The 13455-nt window shown below is 45.2% G+C and overlaps 2 long non-coding RNA genes across 4 annotated transcripts in view; one reads left to right on the top strand and one right to left on the bottom strand.

The window, feature by feature from the left end:
* Window positions 1-13455, top strand: part of LOC308560547 — a 95960-nt gene that overhangs the window by 21903 nt on the left and 60602 nt on the right. The gene's annotated exons all lie outside the window — the stretch shown is intronic.
* Window positions 2293-11252, bottom strand: LOC308560548. Its single transcript, XR_013999354.1, has 3 exons — window positions 11156-11252; window positions 6883-6933; window positions 2293-3597 (listed from the first exon to the last, which is right to left on the bottom strand). It is a non-coding gene; the product is annotated as an uncharacterized lncRNA (long non-coding RNA).

Raw genomic sequence — 13455 nt, 5'->3', positions numbered from 1 at the left:
GGAGGTTGCCTCTGGTGGTTTCTCCATCCTCACATGACTCATTTTGGTTTACATTTTTGTTTACTTCCACAAGCAACTAACTTGGGAGCTGGTACTTTTCCCTCCTAAGAGAGTCTGGGGCTAACCACAATGTTCCATAACCTGTGGGTGCTGGCCAGCCACTTGGAAGGCCTGCCCTTGAGTCTCAGTCCTTTCTTTGTGGTTACTCAGAAGAGGCCCTGTCTGTGTTCTAATGGGTCAGCCCCTTAGAGGCAGTCCTCGTGGCGTGACATGCTCACTCTTCCTGTGTCATTGTTGATGTTATGGGAAAGAGAACACCATAGCCTTTGGACAGCCTCAGCAATAGCTGTCCAACTTGACTTGAAAAGCTCAACAAGGTTCTTCCCATGATTTGGTGATGAGATTCCTGGGAAATGCTTATGGTCAAACTACATTTTTGTAGAGCATAACAGTTAACACGTAATTACTCACAAGGGCCCTTAATTTCTATTTTAGATGAGAAAACTGATGCTTAGTGATGGTAAAGCAATTGTCCATGAACCTTATGCTAGACAGAAGTGAAGTATGGATTAAGATCCAGATCTCTTGATTTCTAATCTTGTGTTTTCTCACACTACGAGGTGAGATGTTCTTTAAGGCTTCTTATTGTGATACTTGTTGGGATTAGTCAAGAAGATTTTTACTCTGCTTCAAAGTTTTGTAGAAACTCCTGTTCTAGATGGTGATACCCAGCATCTTACTTTGCTGGGCTTTGGGCTCATCCTCAATTTGCTACTTAAAAACTGTGTGCCCTTGGTCAAATTCACCCAACATTTCCTCATCTGTAAGATGGAGATAGTAATACTTATCTCCAATCAAAACTCACCAGGATTTCTGTGAGGTTAAAATGACATAATGTACACCAAACACTAAGTAAAAGCTCAAAGTGGTGTTGGCTGTCAATGTGAAGAGAATGACTTTGAAATATGTTAACACATCAAATAGCTTCCCAAATTTCCCCTTCAGATAAGTTCCCAATTAACGACTCTCCTGTCTTCTAGGATATCAACCCACCTTTATGATATTAACTTTAAAAGTAGCTGGTTATGTGACTTTGTAAAGACAAGAATTTTGAGTTAGTAAACTCTCTTGCCAAAAGCAAGGATAGAAGTATATGCCAGATACTGAGCATCCAGCATGGGCATGTGCAATCAGATGACAGTGAGTCTCATTCTTTCTTGACCACAGGAGTATGGTTTCTCAAGGAGGGATGGAAGCTGTGTGCATGGTATGTGAGGTCGTTTTCAGGTGCTGAGATAGCATCCTATCTGGAAGAAGGCATTTGTTAAGCAAGTGTCAGTATTGCAGGTGTTCAGAGGAATGAGAAGCATTTGTACTTGGTAAATTCAGACTTACCAGCTTCATAGGCAGTCAAATGGAGACTATTATTATGGCTTTTGCACACTGAAGAAAATGAGTGTGAGACTAAACCATTGGCTTCTGTACTTTTCAGAGGAGTGTGGACAGGAGATGGGGAGTAGAGTAGGCATCTTGTCTACACTGAGAGGACTATGACTCTGGTTGTACAAGGGGGTGGAAAAGTTCAGTCATTTTCTGTGAATTAGAGTCTGCCCGTGAAGACACCAAATGCATAAGAAGGGGGTGGGGGTGATGAGGTGAAAAGGTACACATATAAAAAGGAAGATCAGTATAGTTCCCTTAAGGGACTTGTTCTTGTGATAACATAAAGAGACCACATCCAGTGTACACAGAGGAACCTAAGGTCCCACTAGGGTCATGAGGCTCATAGAGAGGCCTTGATTATGTGTCTACTCAGGGAACTCTGAGAAGACAGGCCATCGAAAGCCCTCAGGGTAAAAAGGCTGCTTTCTTCTTAGAGGAAATGGCGTTGAAATTGTAGGATTGATCTTCAAAGTCTTGGTGTAAAGGACAGACATTAAGGCTGTACCAACCTTGAGTATGAAAGAAAAATGAAGAGAAAGAGAAGATTTCTCTGACAACTAGGAAATCCTGACTAATCAGATGCGTTGAAAAACACGCATGTCTTCAAACTCAAGTCAGCCCAAAATGTTTTGAACAAGACTCAAAGTGGTCTTATTTTGCAGCGCTAAAGAGACCTGAGCTCACATATTTAAAATATTGAGAAAGTTCATAGAAAATGCAAGAGAATAAAGTATAGGACAAAACTTCAGAGCAGTGATGTTCAGCAGGGAAGGAAAGGGGGTGATTTTGTCCCCTACCCACATCCTGGGGACATTTGACAATGTCTGGAGACATTTTTTTGTTATTGTTACAACTGGAGGGGAAAGTGATGCTGGCATCTAGTGGGTAAAAAGGGGCAGATATGCTGCTAATCACCTGACAATGCACAGGACAGCCCCCACTCCCAACAAAGAACTGCTTGGCACAAAACGTCAATAGTGGAGGCTGAGAAACCATTATTTAGATCTATCAGCCTTTACACCAGATACATCAACTGCTAAATAAACGTAACTAATTGAATGAAAAAACACCTCAGTGAGAACAGAGTCTTATGCTAGAAACAGAATAAGTTATATGATTAATAAAATCATTGTAAATGAGAAATCTTAGCTTTTCCCCACAAATCTCTTACCTGAAACTTTTCAAATATGAAGAATAAGAATTTAATAAACCATATTTTTAAAAAAGCTATACAAATTTTTATGACATTATTGTTACTCTTCTATGTATTATTATTCTTTGTAAATCACATGAATTGCCTTACTTAATGTTTACAATTTGATATAATTATTCTAATTTCATAGGCCTTGAGAGGTTAAATTTTAACATATTTTGGACATCTGCTGTGTGTCAGATGCTGTGCTAGGCACTGAGGTTGTTACCCAGGCAGATAAAAGCTTAGCTTAAAGAAGTCCAAAATCTCCTAGGGGACACAGAGATGTGATACACATAATAATAGAAGGAAAAACACAGCCTTGGGAAGATGGGGAGAAAACCAAAGTCATTTGCTTGAGGTTGCAAAACCACTATTTGGCAGGGCTGGGACTTGTCTTAAGGTCCTCTGAGTCTCAAGCAGGTCCCCTGTCTTGGCCTAACAATTTAACTCCCTTAGATTTTCTGGAGAAGTAAATACAAAACTGAAAAGAGTCACCAAAAAAGTCCATAAATTATCTAGTGGGCAAAGTTGAGAAACATTACTGGAAGGGTAGGCAGTCAAGGGTAGGATATTAAAAGGGAAGATAAAACCTAGCAGAACAGAAAAAAACAAAGAGGCTGCTGGCTTCAAGCCCACCACTGGGCTGTTCTTGAAGTTGGTAGTTATATTCAGACCCACGCCCCCGGAGTCATCTTGGAGTTGGAGGAACAGGAAACAGAAATCTCTTGCGGTTGGGCTAAGTGCCTTCAGCTGCGGCCAAGCTTCCCCTCCTCCGTGGAAGCTGGGTGTGAGGAATTCTCCATTTAGGGAGACTGTCTTCGGTGAGTGGGAGAGGCCTAGTGATGCAGGGAAACACGAGGGAAGACACAACAGTGGCCCTGTCAGCTCTTTTCTGCCTCTTTTCTTCCCCCAAACACGGATGGAAATATGAAGCCACAGGTTGCTTGAAGTTACTCATTCTGATGACAAACAAGAAGCTGATTCCAATGAAACATCATTTCCCAGCTGCTCGCTTCCACATCCACTTCCCAAAAGGGGAGCTCTTTGCCACCCACTAACTGAAATGGCCTGAGCCCTCTGCAAACCCAGGCAGCACTGGCTGGCTCCCCGCAGGACCTGGCCCAGCAGGCTCGGTCACTGAAGCCAAGGGCCTAAGTCACTGCCTTTGGCCTCTCAGGTGGAGACTGGCCTAGCGGGGCCTAAGTCACTGCCTTTGGCCTCTCAGGTGGAGACTGGCCTAGCGGGGCCTAAGTCACCGCCTTTGGCCTCTCAGGTGGAGACTGGCATAATGGGGCCCAGGCCAGCGACAGAAAGTACTTTCTACTCAGACCAGGGCTTTGTCCCCAGAGGATGAAGTAAACACGAAACCTGATTTGCCTTCCCCCAGCTGTAAAATCTTGTTGTCACGGGGCAGTCCTCCCCTGCCCTCTTCTTTGTTGCTAAGGCTGAATTACCGCCGGGTTTATTCTGCTTGGCAGCTCACCCAGGCCACAGTGGATTGGACTGCAGCCAACACCCCACCCGTTGGGCCTATTACATACTCTCCTAGGAACTTGAAAATGGCACCTCGGAGGCACTGAACAAGTCCAATGAGAGGTGCGTCATCTTTGTTCTGTGTAGAAAATGCCCAGGGAATTCTGAAAGCGCACACGCACGCACACATACACACAGCACACACTCACAGACACCTGTTCTATGTCAGAGCTGGCTCTGCAGAGCCACCTAATGCAGCTAATAGTGGCGCAAGAGCACCAAGAAACAGACACACAGAACAGAGGACAGCAGGGAAGTTGGAATGAGAAACCGAGGCTGTAAAAAAAGTGATCTTGACCCTTGAGAGCTTTCTAGTTCTGGGTTCCAAACATCCTCAGGCCTGCTTTGCGGCTCCTGTCCTTGCGTCCTCTCTTCTGGACGTTTCTTCTGAAGCTACTTTGAGTAGCTTCTATTACATACAACAAAAGGAGCCCCCACCAAGCCATTCTCGGAGCCCGTCCCTCACGGGTCACTGTATGCTGCTCATTTAGCTCAGAAATCTTTCTTTAACATCAGCCTTGTTGCCTTTTTCAATGGGGCTCTCATTCTTGTCCTCCCTGGCCTCTTTTCTCTCCCCCAGCCCCCACAGAAAACAGATTTCATTCATTCCCCTCCAATCTCAGAGTCCTTTACTGGTTCCTCATTGCCTGTTAAAAATAACAAAATAGTTTTGTATAAATTGACCTGTAAAAATATCTCTAGTATGTTACTAACTAGGAAAAAATTACAGATCAATAGGTATAAGATACCTGAGTTTTTCTTTTTAAAATACTATTTTTAGGTATTTAGACATAAAAATGCCTGGACAAATTCAGAAAGAAGAAAGGGCATTTATTAAACTATCAGAAGCGGTTTCCTTGATGAAGTGGTTTTGGATAGGCAGAGAAGAAATTTCCATTATATCCTGTTTTCCATAGCATTTAGTAAGTGGGAATATAGATCATTTTAAACTTTTTATTTTCTTCAAATATATATTTTAAAATTTCCAAGGTCCTTCACATTCTTGTTCCCATCTATTCCCAGTCTCCTCTCCCACTGCTCTGTGCCACACACCCTGCAGCTGTTCTGGGGTTTTCATTCTTCTTTAAACATAGCACCCCCTTTCATGCAACCATGGCACTGCCCATCTGTGCCTTCTTCCCGAAATGCCTGTACTCTATTCTTCATCTGAAACTCTTCTACTTTTCTTTTTAGACCCAGCTCAAATATCACCTCCTCTGGGAAGCTTTGCTAGACTGATCCATCCCTGTCTCTCGTCAGAGTTAATTGTTCTGCCCCAGTGGCCCCATGGTCCCCTGCTTCTATGTCTGCTATAAAACCACCAAATTGTGCTATGCCTGATGAGGTCACATGATTGCCTCCCGAACTTGAGGTGAACTCTTTGAGGTTGAGGGTTAAGGCTTGTTAATCTCTGCCTTTCTGTATCTAGCAGAAAGCTGGGCTAACAACTTTGGTTGGCCATTGAATGAATAAATGAATGGTAAACAGGCTCTTGCACACAAAGTAGAACCATGATGTAGTTGCAGCCTTCCCTGCCTCTACCAGATAAAGCTGACCAACTAGAACTCATCAGAGCCACTCTCAAGCACATAGTTGTTGCTTTTCACCAGCCAGCAGACTCAGTACCGAGCTGGGTGGGTAATTGGTGATATGCACTTCAAACACCGCAAAGGTTAATTAGAAACGTGTTTCTAATGGTTCATAATAAAATAATGAGGCTCTGCCTATTCTGAAGAATGTCTAAGTGATGGGTCAAAGCTTATTTCTGTGTTAGTTTTCACAACTCCCTCTCTCCTAGCCCTCTAAAGAGAACTCCTTAATTGCAGAAACTCTGACTTCTCCCCCTTCCAAAGAGAAAAGAGTCCTTATTCCTGGGAGAGATGCTAAGTCATGCTATGTAATAAAGCCCCGAGGGAGGGGGAGAATGGCAGTGAGGGAGAAAGGACAGTCATGGAGGCAGGAGAAGAGGAGTTTTCTTTGGGGAGATGAGAACAGCCCCATCAGAGCAACTAGGTGCAAAGGAGGCAGAAAAGAAAATTTGGTAAATGTCTTAAGAGTTCCTATTTATGTCTATTTTCTGTAATGACTTGCATGAGGGATGAGCAAGGATGAAATTCCTTTGAAATTCTATTTTGGCTATTGCTCTCCTTCTGCTTTATTTTTTTTGTTAATCCTCACTTAAGGATATTTTTTCCATTGCTTTTCAGAAAGAGTGGAAAGGAGGAAGGGGAGGGAGGGAGGGAGAGAGAGAACCATTGATGTGAGGGAGACACATCGACTGGTTACCTCCAACAGGCGCCCCAACCTGGGGTGGGGATTGAACTTGTAACCCAGGTATGTGCTCTTGACCGGGAATCTATCCCAAGACACTGCAGTGCAAAAGCCAACACTCAACCACTGAACCATACGGGCCAGGGTGCTCTGTGCTTCTAAATGCAACACTGTCCCAAGGCCAACACCCTGGAGTCTAGGTTTTGTAAAAGTTCAAACGAATGAGAAGGGCCTACAGAATGACAAAAACATGCTTTTCACTAGGATCTTTGCTAGCTCCACAACTGCCTCTGTCAGAGAAAATGGAACCAGGGCAAGTAGAGGCAGCAGAGGCCCAGAGCTAGTCGGTCCTGGGTGCCAGGGGCTCACAGCCTAGACAGCGAAGCACTGGATGTTGGGGGTGAGGGCGGAGGGCAATGCAAACTGAGCACTGTCCTTACCATTCACTGGGGCTCTTCGGCCAGGAGTGTCCAGGAGGGCATGGTGATGGGCTGCAGGGAGGAAAGGAAAACTCAATTTGGAATCAAGTGTCAACTTGATGTAGGTACCCTGGGGCATCTTGAAAGTAGACAGGCTTCTCCGCAGACCAGGCTGCCCCAGGGCAGCCAACCCGCTGGGTCATAGAGACCACTACTGGCAGGTGCTAGCTCTGGGGCAGCCAAGGTTTCTCATAGCTTGATAGTAGTTTGCTTAAAGAGAAGCCTCTAGAATATACTCATAATCCCCCCACATGGCTGAAGATCTTAAGATCAACATGGGCCAAGGTCAACATTAGAGAGACAACAACACATATGGTTAATTAACTGTGGGGAGAGGGGCTTTTGGTCATGGTAGCCCCTGTGGTCCAGCTTATTATTGAAAAGTTGAACTTGGGTGAGGGAATAGCAGAGGTCGAGCAAGGTGGCTTAACGAAGGATCACATTGTCTTGGATTGAAAGAGGTGGGGGCTTAGGATGGCAAAATACAGAAGACCTCAGTTCTCTCGTATGAAAAGTAAGATCGCCAATAATCTTATACATAAAAGTGTCTGACACACACAGTGTACACACACCCATTTATTCATTGCACAAAAGTATTGGGCATTTGCTGTGTGGCAGGCACTAGGCTAGACACTGTGGACACAGGTGAGCAGATAGATGTGGTCCTTGTCCTCGTGGGGCTTACATTTTACTGGAGAAATAAAAATGTTGGTTGAATCTGGATCCCTACTGCCTGCCCCCTCCCCCACCTCTTTCCTGTAGCATGGGCTTTCACCTGTACTTTTAGAAATTGTGAGCAGGAAAGGGAAGTCTCAGAACATCACATTTGAGGAGAGATGGGAAAGTGAAACTGATCTCCTGGCCATGACCATCTCTCCAGCATAAGGGATTTATGGGGAAACTGAAGCGATTCCAGAATAAAGCCCGGAAATGATTACAGCCTCCTTCCAAGCCTTTCCAAGGAAACCATAAATCTTTTTCCAGGCCTACATCAACCCCAAAGATAGTCAAACCAGCATTTTAACAACTCTTGTGACAGCAGTAGAATATTTGACAGGCCATTTCTAGAGACTGATTAGAAGGTTGGAATAGAGGACCATAGGAGAAAAATGAAAAGATCATCAACTATAGAGGTAAAAATACTGTAGTGGTGATTTAATTCAGGTTATATAGATAACCAGTTCTCCTACTCTCTGGAGAACTGTTTAAGATACAATACATTTCTGTTGTAATTGGAATATTTTAACTTGGATGTAGAAAAGAACTTTCTAAGAATGGTTAGGTGCCCAAAGAGTAAGTTATAGGATAAAATCAGCTTTCTTAATTTTGAGAGAACAAACTTGTAGATAAAGTAACCAAACTCAGCCCATATGAATGCCTGTTATCTGATGCTATCCTTCAAGGTCAAAACCAAAGAAACATTGCCCAGTCTCAATGATTAACATCTCTGGTGTGTAGGGAAGGCTGGACACCTGTAGTCTGAAGGGATTCAATCCCACTTGCAGACTCTGCTCTCAAGTCTCCTTTTGGGCCTCCAGCCATCTTCCACCTTCTCCATCCAGCTCACTGCCCAAGAGGCTGACCTTCAGAAACTGTGCAGGGACTCCTTGGCCCTGGGCTTATAGTTGGGTTCTGCCAGGGCAGAAGGCCCCCAGAAGAGCTAGAAGAAAGCAAGGCTGGCTATCTATCCAAACCTGTGCTGATGGTTTGATAGTTGCTGGATTCCTCTACAGGAGGCTGTAGGTCCCATTGCATGACCTTTCATACAGCTACAATTCTCACAGGGTTCAGGGAAATGCTCCCCCATCACATCTTCAGGCCTAGAGGTGGTAACAGACTGCTGCCAGCCCTGGACTTCCCTTAACTCTGCCCAGACCTTTGTAAATAGTCTTTTGTTAAACTCTCTTTCGTCAGCGTTTTGAGTGTTGTACCACCTGTCTCCAGCTGGAATTCTGACTCACACACTGTGAATCGGGCTTTTGGAATTTCATCCAATATTTATTTTAACAAAAAGGTTTTGAGCAACTACTTTATACAAGTGATAAATACTGAAGGACTTAATAATAGTATCTAAACATTTTTGAGTGTCTGGTATGTGCTAGGTACTAGACTAAACCAATGTATGTGATTTAATCATCACAACTGTTTTGTGCCCAATGTTTTTAAACTCGTTTTCAGGTATGAAAACTAATGTTCATTATAGTTAAGTACCTTGCCTGAGACTATATCACTAGTAGGTAGAAGAGGCAGGATTCAAACCTAGATAGATTTTATTTTTAAACTTATATTTTAAACTTCCATTTATGGCCTCTTATATACAATGATAATTGTGACAGGGTGTTCAGAGGGATAAAAAACAAAGGAAGAGGGAGTAACTCTACCATGTGCCAAGAATTGGATACAAAAACCAAGCTCTATTCTTGAAACTTGCAATCTAGTCAGAGTGCAAATATATACAGATGCAAAACTTATCAGATAACTACGGGTGAGAGGAGAGCATTATGGAGGGGGGAGCATTAAGTACAGTGATATGCTGGTAAATGTTCAACAAATGGTTCCCCATCTTCCCCCAAAGCCCTGATTATAGTGTTTGCCAATTTCTGTGGTGTAAATACTCCCCCATGGCTGATGTCAAGCTGCCAGTATAACATCACTGAGTGGGGAGTGGGGAAGAGATGTGCATAGTCGGCTCTGGAGAGTCAGTTCAAGCCTGCTTCAGCTCACTGATGAATGTATGTGCAAGGGCAGCAAGTCATGAAACAGAATGGTGTGTTCGGGGCTCTACAAGCTGCTAGAGCTCGAGGAACCAGAGATGGGGGAAGGAGGAATGGGAACAGGGAGGGATCAGACTGGAGAGGAGAGAGAAAAGACCATGGGAGAAGGCTTTGACTGAAAGGCAAGAGCTGCACTGTCTAATTTGGTACTTACACATTGCTACTGAGTGCTTAAAATGTGGCTGGTCCAAATTGAATGTGCTATAAGTATAAACTATACACTGGCTTTCAAAGACTAGGGGGGAAAAAGAAAATAAAAGATCTCATCAATATTTTTATGTTAATAACATGTTAAAATGATACTATTTTGGATATACTGGGTCAGTCGCATATTTGTAATTAATTGCATCTGTTTCTTTTTACTTTTTAAAATGAGGCTACTAGAAATTTCCAAACTACACATGTCGCTGGCATTATGTTGCTTTTCGGTAGCTTTGGGCCAGAGATTATGGACTTTATTTAGCAGGCAACAGAGAGTCTTGGAAGAGTTTTAAACAGATGTGGTCTGTTGCCCACAGAGCCCCATCTGGTGCTGTGTGGGGCTTGCCGAGGCCAGGCAGGGAGAGAGAAACTTGACGGAGTCCAGCCAGAGGGATGTGGGACCAAATGAATGCAGAGGAAATGGGAATGAAGAGAGCAGCCTATTGGGACAGGGTGACCGACTGGATATGGGAGGCAAACAGGGAGGAATCAAGGGTGAGGCTCGGGTTTCTGGCTTGGGCAGCAGTCTACATGGGAGTGGTATTAACAGAGATGAAAGTACAGGAGAGACAGAGGCCTTCTTGGGAGACTGGGATGAGTTCAGTCTCAGACGCGGTGAGTCTGAGCTGAGAGGGAACTTGCCAATGTCCAACAGGCAACTCAGTACAGGGGTCTGGAATCCTGTTGGCACCATCTTAAAAATATATCCTGTTTAATTATCTCCTACCACCAGACTAATCCGAAGCACCATAATATCTTATCTGGATTATTGCCACAGCCTCCCAGCTGGCCTCCTTGCTGATGCATTTCCCTGTGTTTTCTCAAGTCTGTACCAACAACCAGAGTAATCGTGTTAAAGCCACAGCAGAACATGGCATGCCTCCCCTCGCAATCCCCCCGTGGATTCCACGCACTCAGTTCATGCCGCTCTGCGCACTGACCTGAGGCCCTACGGCCTGGCCCCGCTGCTCACTGAGCTCCCGCTGCTCTCCCGCAGCGACCGCTCTAAGCACGCGGGCCTCCTCGCCGTTCTCCGAACTCACCAGGAAGCCTCCTGCCTTGGGAGCCTTGATACTGGTCCTCTCCCCTTGAATTTCTGAGGAGCCGCCTCCTTCATCTCCTTCAGGCCTTTCCCCCGCTTTCCCTTCTCTGTGAGGCCTTTCTGCTCACTCCATCTAAAACAATACCCCCACTCTTTTCTGTTCTTTCTTTTTTCATTAACTCTTATCACTATTAATCGTGCTATAGATGTTACTTACTCATCATGTTTAATATCTTCTTCCGCATTATTGTGTAAGCTCTATAGGGCAAAAAATATTGTCTGTTTTCTTCTCTGCTGTACCTGGAATCGCTCTTGGCACATAGTAGATACTTGGGTTAATATTTGTCGAATGCATGAATAAACTAGGGGGTGAGCACAGAAGTCTCCTAGACACAGACCTGCCTTTGGAATCCCAGCTTTAGCACTCGTCGCTGTGGCCTGGGGCTGGTTATGTGACATCTCTGAGCCTTAACTTTCTCATCTACGGAATGGAGGGATTGATAGCACCTCCTACAAAAGATCGTCGTGAGGATGCATCCAGTCCAGGATATTTACAGAGCCCCTCCCACGTGCCGGGAGCTGTGTTTAATGGGGATTAAGTAAGATCGTGGACAGGAGGTTTGCCATTGTGTGTGCCATGCTGTAAGCCCTCTGTAAATGTTAGCATTTACTAAGTAATAACAGGAAGAAGGGGAGGAGGATCAGGCGGTCAAGAGTGCGGGCTGTGGGAGAGGAAGATCTGGGAGAGGCCGAGCTGGCCCAGGAGGAGCGAGCAGAGTGGCTGGTGAGGGGAGGAGGCTGCTGATCCTGCTGAGGTCACAGGGATGAAACCCAGGAGGGGCAGCTGGAAAGCAAGCTGGACTTTAAAGGCTGCTTAGAGGGTGGAAGGGGAATTCTGGTGTCATCATCAGTATACCAAGGCCAGAATCATAATGAACTGCAGACACAGACTCCCCTCAAAGGCACGAGTCACTCCTCCCGGGAGGGATGACACTGTGGGGGCCCTGCAAGGAGCAAGGGGCTGTGAGAAACACAGTCACGTGGCAGGGTCCCACCTACTCCAGACTGGGTCAGGCTTGGACTCTGGAGTCCCGTGCCTCATTGCTTGAAAATCCTATGAAAGAATGAGAGCCTCATTCAGGACAGCAGTGGACAAGGGCTCTGTTCCCACTCGGTAGGTGAGAGCTTTGATTGAGGCAGAAGTCTGAGAGGTGCTGGGCCTATGGGGGTCTCAGCTGGCATGGGGATGAAGGCACTGGGAAGTCATGGAGCACGGCGGACTGGAGGCCCTGTCCTTTACCACCAGACCTGGTGTGACCCTGGCCCTCGTGCCCTGGGCTGTGCCTTGTCCTGGTCTCCCTGGTGGATTTTCTGGAAGATTTCCCAGGTTTCCTCTCAGCTTCATGACTGGAAGTTTGGAAGAAGCCTGACCCCTACCTCAGGTCCAGGCTCCAGGGATTAGGGAGCCCAAGACAGCAGTTATTTCAATGATGTGAGCCCTCCAGCTGTTTTGGTGCCCAGGAGATGACCCACCTCAGAATGTCCCCAACATGAAGGAGGAGACTCCACTGCTTTAGGGACCAGGACAAGAAGTCAAACCCTGTAATGTATACTCACACACTTTTCAATCAGGTAAAATACAAGCCACACCTGCAAGGCTTACTGCACTTCTCTCCCTTACCTCCTCAAAAATATATGTTGCATAAGAGACACACACAGTTCAACAAGTAATTGTCAGGTAAACTCCTGTGTAACCACCGCTCAGGTCATGAAGGGAACCACTGGCAGCCCCCCAGGACCTCCCGCTTTCTGATTTCGATCCCTAGCCTCCCCCTAAATAAATTACTATTCTGACCTCTGGAACAATCATTTGCATGTTCTTTTTTGTTTGTTTTGTTTTGTTTGTTTTACAAGGCAGTGTGGTGCAGTGGTCGGAGCATGAATTTTGGAGCCAGAAGGTAGTCATTCATATCTTGATTCCTCTGCTCACTAGCTGTGTGTCCTTGGGCATACTACTGGGACTCTCTGTGCTCAGTGCCTTCATCTGATATAAGGATAATGATAGAATACAAGCTAATGAGTTTATTTTAAAAATTAAATATGAGCTAATATAAGCACAGTGCTCAAAACAGCACCTTAGTACGGCTGCTCTTTATCGTGTGCCTCCTAAATATACAACCCTTAGCAAATATGCTGTAATTTGCTAGTCTTTCAACTCTATATTAATGGAATTATATACAAATAAAAAAACCTCAGGGACACAAAGCCTGTGGGATGAGAGCAGCAATGCTGATGGAGGGAAGAAGGATATGCCAGTTGCTGAAGTTCTGGAAACAGGAGAAGCCTGTTATGGTGGGTGGGAGGCTGAGGGCAGGACCACAAGGAGGTGGCATAAACAGATCTCAGCAGCGGAGTGTAACCAAGAGAACACGGCACGGGACCAAGGAGTGCAAAGGGCTCCGGGGAGCTAGGCAGCCTGTTCCTTCCTTTCCCACCAACCTGCACCAAGTGAGGCTG

This window comes from Miniopterus schreibersii (assembly GCF_964146895.1).
Source record: "Miniopterus schreibersii genome assembly, chromosome: 8".
NCBI lineage: Eukaryota > Metazoa > Chordata > Mammalia > Chiroptera > Miniopteridae > Miniopterus > Miniopterus schreibersii.
Note: the sequence above shows the minus strand (reverse complement) of the source record. Positions and strands in the feature narration are given on the sequence as shown.